This window comes from Gorilla gorilla, chromosome 11 (genome assembly GCF_029281585.2).
Source record: "Gorilla gorilla gorilla isolate KB3781 chromosome 11, NHGRI_mGorGor1-v2.1_pri, whole genome shotgun sequence".
In the NCBI taxonomy this organism is placed as follows: domain Eukaryota; kingdom Metazoa; phylum Chordata; class Mammalia; order Primates; family Hominidae; genus Gorilla; species Gorilla gorilla.
Genome location: NC_073235.2, coordinates 77,632,386 through 77,644,749, shown reverse-complemented (window position 1 = coordinate 77,644,749; position 12,364 = coordinate 77,632,386). Strand labels below are relative to the sequence as shown.

General features: G+C 40.0%; 1 protein-coding gene across 7 annotated transcripts in view; it reads left to right on the top strand.

The window, feature by feature from the left end:
* Positions 1 to 9,367: 9,367 nt before the first annotated feature.
* The window catches only part of ATF2 (activating transcription factor 2), a 97,020-nt gene continuing 94,023 nt past the window's right edge, over positions 9,368 to 12,364 (top strand). For 2 of the 7 annotated variants that reach the window (XR_008677378.2, XM_063695007.1), the window contains exon 1: positions 9,902 to 10,069. The gene's annotated coding sequence lies outside the window, so the exon portion shown is untranslated. Of the gene's footprint in view, positions 10,070 to 10,193; positions 10,299 to 12,364 lie in introns of those variants that run through there. The other 5 variants (XM_063695006.1, XM_031008774.2, XM_055379207.2 and 2 more) reach the window with 5 other exon arrangements.

Here is a 12,364-nt window from a genome sequence, read left to right as displayed (position 1 = left end):
GAAGCTACAGCAGTTGCTCCACTGATGAAAAATATTCCAATGTAATTTTTATGGGAATTCTTTTATATAGTGTTCTGCATATTGTAATTCATAGGGCTTTTGTTTATTCATAAAAAGGATAAATATTTGGGTGTTTTGAGCTTCTATAAAATATGATTAATTAAAGGTAGTTAATACTCAAGATGGTCTTGTGTTTTTAAGGTCTAACATCAGTTAGAATACTTCAAATCAGAATCACCTTCCAAGACTGACTTGGCAGGTGGTTCTAAAAATAAATCATGTCAGCTTTTTAGGAAATGAAGCCTTAAGCTAGGGGGTAATGTGACTTTTGTTTTTCAGTAAGTCTCACATTAAGCAATTGTGTGCCTCTAATGAATCTTCCATGTCTTTTCAGAACAGGCTCAGTCCAGCTAGCAGCTAGTTTCTTACTTGAACAAGACTATTAAAAACCAAATATCAAAAAGTAAACTGAATTGGCTAGATTTTTACAGCCAAAAGTTGCTGTACGGCAGTGTGTATCACTGTTGCTAACATGTTTATAGTGGGAGTCTTGGGGATGATAGCTGGTTCAACAGTATTTTGCTGCTAATACTTTATGTTGCTTCTTGGTCAAACTTTTCCCATTCAAAGGAAGAAGATGGTGCTACTATAGACAGTTTTTCCCCTAGCAAATATATTGTACCATAATATCTATCGTCCAAGTTTCAGGGTTTTTTGAAAGTTGATAATTAGGAAAGTGACATTTTACTTTTCTTAGTGCCCTTTGCCTGTTTGATTTCCATTGAGAAAGAGCAGTCAGTTACCAAAGTTCCTCAAGTGTGGGAAGACCACCTCCATCAGAATCAGTGCTTGTTTAAAAAATAAAAATCCCTAGGTTCCAGACCTACTGAATTGGACTCTTTGGACATGAGACTCAGCAATCTACATCTTTAAAAAGGCTTCCCAGGTGGTTTTTGTGCATACTGTTTGAGAATCACTAAGTTATATATATATCCTAACTTCTGTAAAGTGAAATGAGGCCCCAAAAAGCTAAAGAGGTAGAGCTGCTACCTCGTTTTTAGTTGATTCATCATCTAGTCTATATCACCCAAAAGAATTGGAAATAGGTATTCAAACAAAAACCTGTATACAAGTATTCATAGAAGCACTACTTACAATAGCCAAAAGGTAGAAACAACCAAATGTCTATCAGCTGATGAATGGATAAGTAAAATACATCCATATAATGGAATATTCAGCCATGAAAAGGAATGAGGCACTGATACATAATGAATAGATGTGAGTGAACCCTAAAAAAGCATGCTAAGTGGAAGAAGCCAGCCACACGATTCCATTTGTATGAAATATCCAAAATAGGCAAATCCATGGTGACAAAGCCAATTAGTAGTTATCAGGAACTAGGGAGGGGGTGAAAAGGGAGTGACTGCTTAATGCGTATGGGGATTCCTTTTAGGATGATGAAAATTGGATGAATTACAGCTGGTCTGATGGTAGTGGGTTATCAGAACTTATTAACATTAGTGTCATTAAAGTTGGTATATAGCCCCTCTCTGCTAAATCTGGCTCAAAAATTAAAAGATTATTAAAATTTGATGAATTAGTGGTGATGGTTGCACAACATTGTAAATATAATAAATGTCACTGAATTGTACACTTTAAGGTGGTTAAAATGGCAAATTTTACATGTCTTACTGAAACTAGGTACTGTACTATTTAATACAAAGTACATAGTATAAAATTTTAAAAGTGATAGGAAAATGCTTAGATTAATAGTCACCTATTCCAAGTATATTTTAAATAAAAACAGTCTTGGTAAAGACCTGTTCTTGGTGCTGGTTTTGGTGGTTGAAAAGACTTGAAACGTTGATTTGGGAACAGGTTTCTTGTAAGAGATGTCCCAGCTGAGGGAATCTCCCAGAATGAAAATGGACTAACTGAACTGTGGCTGCATAGTCTTCAGGCTACTGAGAAAACAATACAACAAAAAACCACACACAATGACTCAAACTTTATAGAGGGGAAAGGGAATAGTGCATCACAAGTTTAACATCCTTGAGTATACATCCTTTTACTTAACTTTTGTTTCTAGTAACAAAGTTATGACATTGAAAGTACATCACTGGAATGCATCTACTAGCAGAAATGTTTATTGTGCACCATTTTTATAGGAAGTACTGCCTCAGCTTACGAGCTTTGCAAACAAATATTAATGCTAAATGCTTTTTACTGACATCTTCGTTTCTGAACAGAAGCTGATAAAGATACTATTTTTCTGTCAAACATGAAATGGATTTTCCATGTTGATAAGATGGTGTTGGTAAAATGGTGAATTAAATGAGTGGCAGTAAGTGTTCAGGTGTTCAGAGGGAGTAGAAATAATTTTATAGTTGAAGAATTACATGAAAAAGTACTATTTGTAACTTAAGACAAACTACTTAAAGAACCGTGTCACAAGGACAGACCAGAAGAGGGCATTTTGGCTGGTGAACAGCATGAGGAAAAGTAAATGAGCACAGCATTGGTACATGAGAAACAAGGAGTTACCTGAGTATGAAACAGAAATGGTGTGAGATAAGGCTGTAAAGGAAGACTGGGGCCATTTTATGTAAACAGGCAGGTATAAGATTGTGAGTTTTATTCATGTGATACTGTCAGTCATTCAAAGTTTAGAGCTGTATTTTAGAAAGGTTGATAGGAGACCAGTATGTGAGATGGACTGGAGCCAGCAATGAACAGCAGTTCATACTATAGTAGCTTTGCTGAAATGTAATGAAGGTCTAGTCTAGGATGGTGGCAGTGAAGACAGTTGACCCCCTGAACAACATGGGTTTGAACTGTGCAGGTCCACTTATACACAGATTTTTTTCAATATGTTGGAAAATTTTTTGAGGTTTGTAACAAATTGAAAAAACTCTCAGACAAACCATGTAGCCTAAAAATAATTGAGAAAATTAAGAAAATGGTATGAATGCATAAAATATGTAGATACTGGTCTACTTTATTTACTGCCATAAAATATACATAAATCTATTACAAAAACAAATTTATCAAAACATGCACATAGACTACATTGTACCATTTACAGTTGAGAGAAATATAAACGTAGAGATGGAGTAAATCATAGTTGCATAAAATTAACTGAAGAACATACTGTACTACTGTAATAATTTAGTGGCCACCTCCTGTTGCTATTGTAGTGAGCTTAAGTGTTATGAGTATCCACTTAAAATGCTGTGATGCTCATCATCTTCATGGGGCAGTTCATCTCCAGTAAATTGTGTATCACAAAAAAAGTGATCTTTTGCAGTTCTTGCCTTTTTTTTTTTTTTTTTTTTTTTTGAGATGAAGTCTCTCTCTTGTCTCCCAGGCTGGAATGCAATGGTGGCTCACTGCCAACTTCCACCTCCCGGGTTCAAGCGATTCTCCTGCCTCAGCCTCCTGAGTAGTTGGGATTACAGGCACCTGCCACCACACCCAGCTAATTTTTGTATTTTTAGTAGAGATGGGGTTTCACCATGTTGGCCAGGCTGATCTCGAACTCCTTACCTCAGGTGACCCTGCCACAGCCTCCCAAAGTGCTAGGACTACAGGCGTGAGCCACCGAGCCCGGCCAGTTCTTGCATATTTTTCACTGAGTTAGTGCAATAGTATAAACCTTGAATAACACCATGGAACCTATACAAAGTACTAGTAGTGATGCTAGAAGCGGTCCCACGACGTGAAGTCATGACATTGCAAGAAGTTGAATGGCTTGATATGCACCATAGGTAGAAGACATCCGCAGCTGCAGTTGTCACCATTTCAGACAGACAATTCATCTTGTAAACAGATGGTGTAAACTTGTAAACTTAATGATATGGATATAGTACTAGAAATGTATTTTCTCTTAGGATTTTCTTAACATTTTCTTTTCTCCACCTTTATTGTAAGAATACAGTATGTAATGTATATAGAGTACAAAATTTGTTTATCAACTATGTAATCAGTAAGGCTTCTGGTCAACAGTAGGCTGTTAGTAGTTAAGTTTGGAGGAAGTCAAAAGCTATATGCAAATTTTTTTATTGCATGGGAAGCTGGTGGGGGGAATCAATGCCCTGAACCCCCAACCTTATTCAAGGATCAACTATATTTTAAAAAGAGTGCAAAGGTAGTATCAGTAGGATTTAATGCCTAGATCTCAGGAACCAGTTGGGAGAAGAGAGGGTGTGTGCATCTAGTAAGTGCTAGCTATACTGTTATTTAACCCTCATAACAACTCTGTAAACTTGGGAATAATTTCCAAGATGCAAAGCAAAATAGGCTCAGAGGTTAAACAGTTCCCAAAATTACATAGCTATTAAGTGGCAAAGTCAGGATCCAAAATTCAGATCTTCCTTAAAGCCCATGCTCTGATTTTTTTTTTTTAATATGACTGTTATCAATGACAAGGAAAAAGCTGATTTGGGGAAATGATGAACTTTGTTTTTTATATAATTTTAAATACAAGAGGTATAATTTTACAGATCTGGGCTTGAAAAGAGAAGAAAGGTATGTACAGCACAGACCAGATGTGCATAAGAGAAGTGCAGAGCAGCAGTAGGGACCCAGCTCCACACAGGTAACAAATTGGTAGTGAACATCATTCACCTAGTTTTGTGACTCTCCAGCAATGTTGGGAAGCTTGTTAATACAAACTGATGTAAAGAGCAGTGAGGGTTATCAGGGTTGTGCACTGGGAAGAAGAGATGATGGAAGGTCAAAGTGGCTCTAGGCAGACAGCAAACAAGCGCACTGTTCAGCAAAATGACCTATGCATTTCAAACTGGGTAAGGAACAAGGGAAGACACAATAAAGGTGATAAATTGAAATAACAGAGGGGTCAAGAGCTCAGAGGTTTCACTAATGTTGAAAAGCCGTTTCAATAAGAACCAAAAAATACACAAGAAATTTAAAGAATTTCAGAGTTCAAGATCTTGGAAATAAGGTAGGCTCGAGGAATGATCAAAATTTGAGGTCAAGTTGCTGAGTGATTGAAGTTGGGTAGAAATAAATGTAAATGCTGTTAATTTTAAGGCAGGATTGTAGATAAATGGGAAATAACATTTGAGAACCAAATAAACTACTTGTGCTTCTGCTGTAAATTTTAAGTTCTGTTAGACAAATTTAGTGAATATGGTTTGGTTTGGGTGTTGGGTGCTTGGAAGAGGAAAAAATTGTATTGTTATGGTCCTACGTGCAAAGCCTTTTAAAATATTTTGTGATTTCTACATAGGAAATTATAAATGAGTTGTTGATTCCTCTACATGCTGAGCATATCAACATAGTTATTTCATAGTATAATTCTACTGACAATGTTATGGACTTAACACCCAAATACATGGTCCATCAGTTACTTGCCCAATTCTTTACATTATTAAGGGCAAAAAAATATTATTTCCCTAAAAACTGGTTCAGGTTCCTGGCAAGAATTTGCACTTCTTTCTCCTGAATTGACAAAAGTAATGTGTCTCCTCTGAGATATTTAGTGACTTCGATCTTCTTTCTCAAGGGAGCTTAAATATTGGAGAGAGGAAGTAAAGAGAGTACCTAAGACCAATAGAGACTCATAAATCCAAGAGCTTTTGGTTGTTCCTCCCATTAGCATGAGCTAGCATCCTACAACTTATTATGGCAGAGACTCCTGAGAGGACCCATGATTGTTGTCAGTGGCGCTTCAACAACAGCTTTTAGTCAGCACTTCCCAGCCATGGAGACTCCAGGATCTCCTCTTATAATTGCATCCCAGGCTTTGCTTCCTCAAATAGCTACACAGGTTGGCTGAATCTCTCAGCTGCCAGACATCGCAGTATTTTTCCCTCAAGAGTTGTATCTTAAGGACAACTCACAGAATTCTCCGACCGCTCTAGTGCTATCTAAAGTGTCTGTTACTTTCAAGTTCTCTAAAGTTGTATTTAAAAAGCAAGTTCTAATATTGTATGTTATTACACCCCTGCTCTATTTTCTCCATAGTACTTACCACAATTTAAATTATCTTGTTTATATATGTAGCATGTCTCCCCCTGCCCCTGCACCCAACCACAAGAGTCTCCTGAAAAAACTTTGTCTTATTTATAGTTGTCACCTCAGAGCCAGAAACAGTGCCTGGAATGTTCATGCTCAATTAATATAGATGCTTTATGAGTAAAGAGAGCATTAAGTTGATGCTTGACCTCATTGGCCATAGTTGACCTATGAGGCTGTATCCAAGGTAAGAAGGTAACTGAAACGAGCAGGATGTTAGTCTAAGGACCCAGGAGGATCCATATGCTAACAGACCTCCCTTGATTGCTAGGATACAGATCACATGGCTTTGGTGTTACGTGGGCCTCAGGTTGACAAATAGACTAGTTATGGGAAGCTATGAAAGGTAGGAGTGATCCTATTTTTATTAATAACTTAATATTGTATAAAAAGAATATAATGATGGCAATCCCTCTTTCTGGTGAGTCAGATGAGAGAGAGAGGTGACATTAGCATCAAGAATGAAAACAAGGCCCTTAAATTCCATTCTCCCTCTCTCTGGGCTGGTTTTGTTGAAGCTAGTATAAGCTAACTGGTATGATGTGAAGATAAACATAGCCCTTTTTCCCCATAATGCCACACCCCATTAATTATAAATTCTTTTGGGAAACCCAAGATTTGGGTTGGAGGGTAGACATCCCTGCACTTAAAATTTCCATGATGAGGACAAGTGCTGAGAGGTAACTTTAACATAGGCCATTTCAGCAATGTGCAGGAAGACCCTGAGCTGGCAGAGAGAGGAAAAGATCTGCCATGAGATAGAAGCTACCAAAATGTCTGTACAACGTCTAGGGCCACATTATCCTATTTCATTTCTCAGATATCAGTGGGGTAATCATGTCCTGCGTCTCCCACCCCTTTCACATCTCACACACACACACACACACACACCACACACACCCCTACCTTGATCCCACTGATAAAATCCCAGCTAATCCACTGTACTGGGCTGCATCCTGAGAATATCATGAAAATGTAGAGGCTCTTTCCCTAAGCCTAGGATTAGTTGTACCAAGTAGACATAAGGGGTGCCCTGTAGTCTTCTATGTTTTGGTTAGCTGCAGACAAACAGAAACTATGTTCTGAAAATTAATTATTAGTGAGAGAGAGAAGGAGAGGAAGTTGAAAGGGAAGATGGAGAGAGATATGGTTTGGCTGTGTCCCCACCCCAAATCTCATCTTGAAGTGTAGTTCCCATAATCCCCACATGTCATAGGAGGGACCAGGTGGAGATAATTGAATCATTGGGGTGGTGTCCCCATCCTGTTCTCATGATAGTGAGTTAGTTCTCAGAGATCTGATGGTTTTATAATGGGCTTCTCCTTTTGCTGGGCACTCATTCATGTGAAGGAGGAGGACATGTTTGCTTCCCCTTCCGCCATGATTGTGAGTTTCCTGAAGCCTCCCCAGCCATGCTGAACTGTGAATCAATTAAACCTCTTTCCTTTATAAATTACCCAGTCTCGGGTATATCTTTATTAGCAGCGTGAGAACAGATATATATATATATATATATACATGCACACATATATACACATATATATATACACACATATATATACATACATATACACGCACACACACGTTTTAGAATTTTTGTGAGCAGTTTTAACAGATTATGGATTAACAGCCCTATCATACTAAGGTGGAAATACCACATTGTGTGGCATTTGGAAGATTTTGAGGGCACTTAAAGACCATCATTGTTTCTTGTGATATTTACTTATTAACATTTTCATGACAGAAATGCATTTTCTTCAAATAGCCTCATTTTGTATCTAAGGAATATTAGTTTTATTTAGCAGTCATGCTGGGTTCTTAAAGGAGATTCACTAGACCCTCACTAATTCTCTTAGAACTAAGTTGGGTAGATGCATCATGGAACAAGACAGGCAAAGAAGAGGTCTACAAGAAGTTTCCTGCGTTTGTAAAGAGAAGACTGTAAAGAATTTTAGGACTCTTGGGGATATTGAGGAATGCAAAAGTGAGAACAAAGATGGGAAAGGGTGACATTTTATGAGGATATGAATAAGTAGTGAGACAAGTTCATGGAATCAGACCTGAATATGGTAACTACATTCATTTTGACAATGCTGAATGTTTTCCCCACTTGTAGAAAAACTATAGTAAACAAACTGCTGTGGAACTAGAAATATGTGGATAAAGTGAGACCCTTTGTTAAATGCCGGCCTGCCAAAATGCATATATAACAGATTGGCGTAGTTTCCACCTGTTTCCTGCCCCCATCTTATTTTTTTTCTCACTTTAGGTATACCCTCTCTTTAGAAAATTAGCTAAAACTGAATTATCAAAACAGATCAGAGTACTGTTCATATCACTAAACAGTTCTTCTCTTGTCTAAAAAGAACTGAAAGACTTTCTTTAAAATAATGTGTTTCTCGAATGCATCATGTAGATAACTAACTGCTTGACGACAGACTGGAGAAGTAGCAATGAGAAATTTAAAACCAAAGCTACTGCCCAACTGAATCAACACTGGAAAAAATTTCAAATTTTAATACACGTGAATGGAAAAACAATTTTTTTAAAAAAATCTATTCTAATTGACCCAAATTTCTTTTGAAATGTCGTAACATTTGTAGTTCTTTTTCTCACATTAGTTGTTTTGGGAGATGGAGAGAGAAGCATCTATTTAATCAATGTGTTCTAGACCTAACAATTGTGATGTCAATCAAACATTTTGTCCACCATTTCCATCATGAGTAATCTGAACTGTGAGGTTTTGCTGACATAATTAGTGTTACACTACAATGGCACTACTACATTACTGTTACTATATGGGGACAGTACTTTCATTTTAAGTAGGAAAGTGTTAATAATTTGGCTTAATGTTTCTTAACTAAAATTAGTTTTAAAAGAGGACTAAGTTGGCTTATACACATGTATGCGGTCCAGAGACCTACCTGTTAAAATGTCAATGCCATTAGAATTTCACTTTTATGCCAGATATCATTCTTGAACTTCAGGCTCATTAACTCTCATACTATCCCCCAAAACCTTTCAACAATTTTGAGAGTGTATTTTATGTTAATATATAAACTAGTTCATAATTTTGTTCCAGACTAGAAATCAGTATTTAATAAATGGAAAAAATAAGACACTGAAAATCTTTTATTGAATAATGTAAATTTTCACAGAGGCCTCTGATCATACTTTTCAACTTGTGCCTATTTATTGAATAACCAACATCCTTACAGTTAATATTAAAATCTTTAAGTTGTGTGGGGTTTTTTGGAGGGGAGGGATGGGCAATTACCAGCAAACTCCGCCTCCCCCAAACCTCACCTAACCCGAAGCTCCCCGCCTCAGGCTCCCGGGGAGCCAGGGGGTGGGCTGAGGAACGCAGCCTACTTTTACCCACCTCCCTACCTAGTGCTGGGAAGTGACGGAAACGGAGACACCCGGCTCCTGGGGCTGGGCTCGGAGGACCCATCCTGCTTTCCCTCTAGCAGCCTTTCCGGAGCTCACCTTTCCTCCCCTCACACCGCCAAAGCCCTGCCTAGCCCTCCACCGCCGCCTGCACCCGCGCCCTCCTCCAGCCGACAGCCAATCACAGTCTTCCACAGCTCTGGGTTTACAGAAGTAACGCTCCTTGGGCCCTCTGGTCCCGCCCCCTCCAGAACTGCTTCCCGCCCTTCGGGCTCCTTGTCCAATCATGAGCGCCCGAGTGCTCTTTGGTGCCCGTCCCCTCTACCCGCCCTGCCGAAGACCCGCCTTCTTCTCCTTAAGCCTGACGGAATCACCTGACTCGGAGGCGCTCCCTCAGAAGGAAGGCAAGAAGGGGCGTGTGGGTGAAGGGGAGGGGCGCCAGAAGGAAGGTGGGGATGCCGGGAGCGGGGCGGGCGGGCGGAGGTTGTCAGTCCGATCTCGCGAGAGAGGACGGAAGCCTGTGGGAGCCCGTGGCCTTTAAAGTGCCGTTCAGCCTTTTCCTCCAGGGGTGCTTTGTAAACACGGCTGTGCTCAGGGCTCGCGGGTGACCGAAAGGATCATGAACTAGTGACCTGGAAAGGTAAGTAACGATGGGCAGACGTCAGCAGGGCTGGAGACTGTAGGGATACGGAGAAAGAAGGCGCTAACATGGCGACGTCGCTCAGCACAGTCCCCACCCCCCGTTTCCCATCACCTCGGGTGCTCCTGACGTGCTCCTTAGCCCTTGGGGCGATTGTGGCTGTGCTGCCACCTCGGCGGCCCGCGCGGTGTGGGCTTTGGGAGCCTGACTGGCTGGGCCGGACCGTTAGGTAACCAGCGTTCGTTGTTCCGGCCCCTCCCTCTCGCGCGCTTTCCTAAGGCAGAGGAAAAGGGAATAACGGCTCCCTCTTAGACCCCTCCCTCCGAATTATCTTCACCCTACTTGGGTCAGTTCAGAGGTCCTCGGGGCGCGCGTCGAGTCAGCCGTGTGCGCAGGGAGACCTCTCCCACCCACGGTCCTTGGGTTGGGCGGGGAGAGGGCCCACTCTGGTCTCCCCACCCAGTATTCAAGCGATTGAGGACCGTGTATTGGTGATGGTGGCGGGGAGGAGGATCGGGAGGCGCGGCTGAAAATAGAATCAGGGTCCCTGGCTGCGGTGCAGCTTGAAGGAAAGAATGGTGTGGAGAACCTAGGAGCTGGAAGTCCCGGCCTTTTCCGTCCTTTCCGCCACCCTCACAATCCCGCTACCCCCAGCTTTTTCCCGGTGGGGCGGGGCTTAGGTGTGGGTGCAGACTGATTCTGGTATTTTCCCCTATTTTTTTTTTTAATCTCTCTGGGTGGACAGCAGAGCGTATGTAAAGAAATAATTTGCTTTTCATCAATGCCCTAGGGACCAGGGCCGAAAGGGAGTGTGTGTACGTGTTTTCTATGTTCGCTCGTTTAACCGAACCTAGGAGGAAAAAGAGAGGAGGAGCTGGGAACTATTTTTGTGCCCCTAGGTAGTATAAAATTGGCTTTCTTTAATGGAGAGTCTTAAAACTGGTGAGGCCAAGAGCAAAACTACTGTGAATATCATGGAGTAAAAAGAGATTACTCTTGATGGACCTTAGGCATCAGAAATTTTAGTGAAAGAAATGTTTCTCTTAAAATTCAACACCTATTTTAAATAGTGATGTAAAGCATTTCTTTACATGTACCTTCAGGTTTTCTAATGCTTTCCTGGCTATTGTTTAACTGGTACTAAGGGATTGACTAATCCCTAAATTATAATGTGAAAGTTTAAATGTCTTAGAGGTTTTAAATTATGGAGACGGTCACAATGCATGCATTTAAGATATACATTTAAAATCAGAACAAAAACTGACTTCCTTTGAGCACACTTTTTGTCCTATTTGAAGAAACATGACCACTGGCGTTATCATTGTGAGTTACAGCCGTTCTAATCTTTAAATAGCCATATAGCTTTGGTCTCTTGAATCAAAATTATGAAGGTAAAGCTTTATTTATAAAAGCTTGTTAAAAAGTCAAGACACTACAGGTTTAAGTGTCTTAAAGTACAAACACAGAAGCAGTTTTATCATGTATTAATTTTTTTTCCTTACTTGAGGAATCCACCGTAAAAACTGTTTCAAAAATGATAGGAACATCCTTGTAAAATACGTTTTAAATATACAGATTCCCCTCTGCAGATTAAGAAAGTTCATGGATCTTTAAGGCCATCAGTAGTTGCGTAATAGTTAAGAATCCTCGTCTTTGTAAAATAATTTCTAGGAATCTTCCAAATTTACCGTGATGTGTAAAAGAGTTTCTGAGAATCTTCCAAATTTACCATGATGTGTATGTTGCCTTCCTAAGACGTTTAATCTTGCTTTGAGATAATGCTACTGCCATTAAGTTTTAAGAACTGATTTAAAATGTAATATCGTGGAAATTTAGAACTTAGTTGTTATGTATTTTAATTGTCAGTAAGGAAGGAGCTTTCAGGGACTTTTTTTTGTATGTGTAGTGTACATAATACCTTCTATAGCTCCGGGTGCATTTCCTGAAAATCCTTTTTAAAATATCTTATCCGAATGTTTATTTCGTATTTGGGGCACTGTATTTTTATTAGTTAAATATGTAACCCAGGAATTCCTGCACTTTTTTCTTTGGTGTTTTTTGTTTTTAAGCTAAGGTAATAGTAGAGGCTGGGCGTGCGCGGTGGCTCATGCCTGTAATGCCAGCACTTCGTGAGGCCGAGTGGGGCGGATCATGAGGTGAGGAGATCGAGACCATCCTAGCTAACACGGTGAAACCCCGTCTCTACTAAAAATACCAAAAATTAGCTGGGTGTGTTGGCGCCTGTAGTCCCAGCTACTCGAGAGGCTGAGGCGGAGAATCTGTTGAACCTGGGAG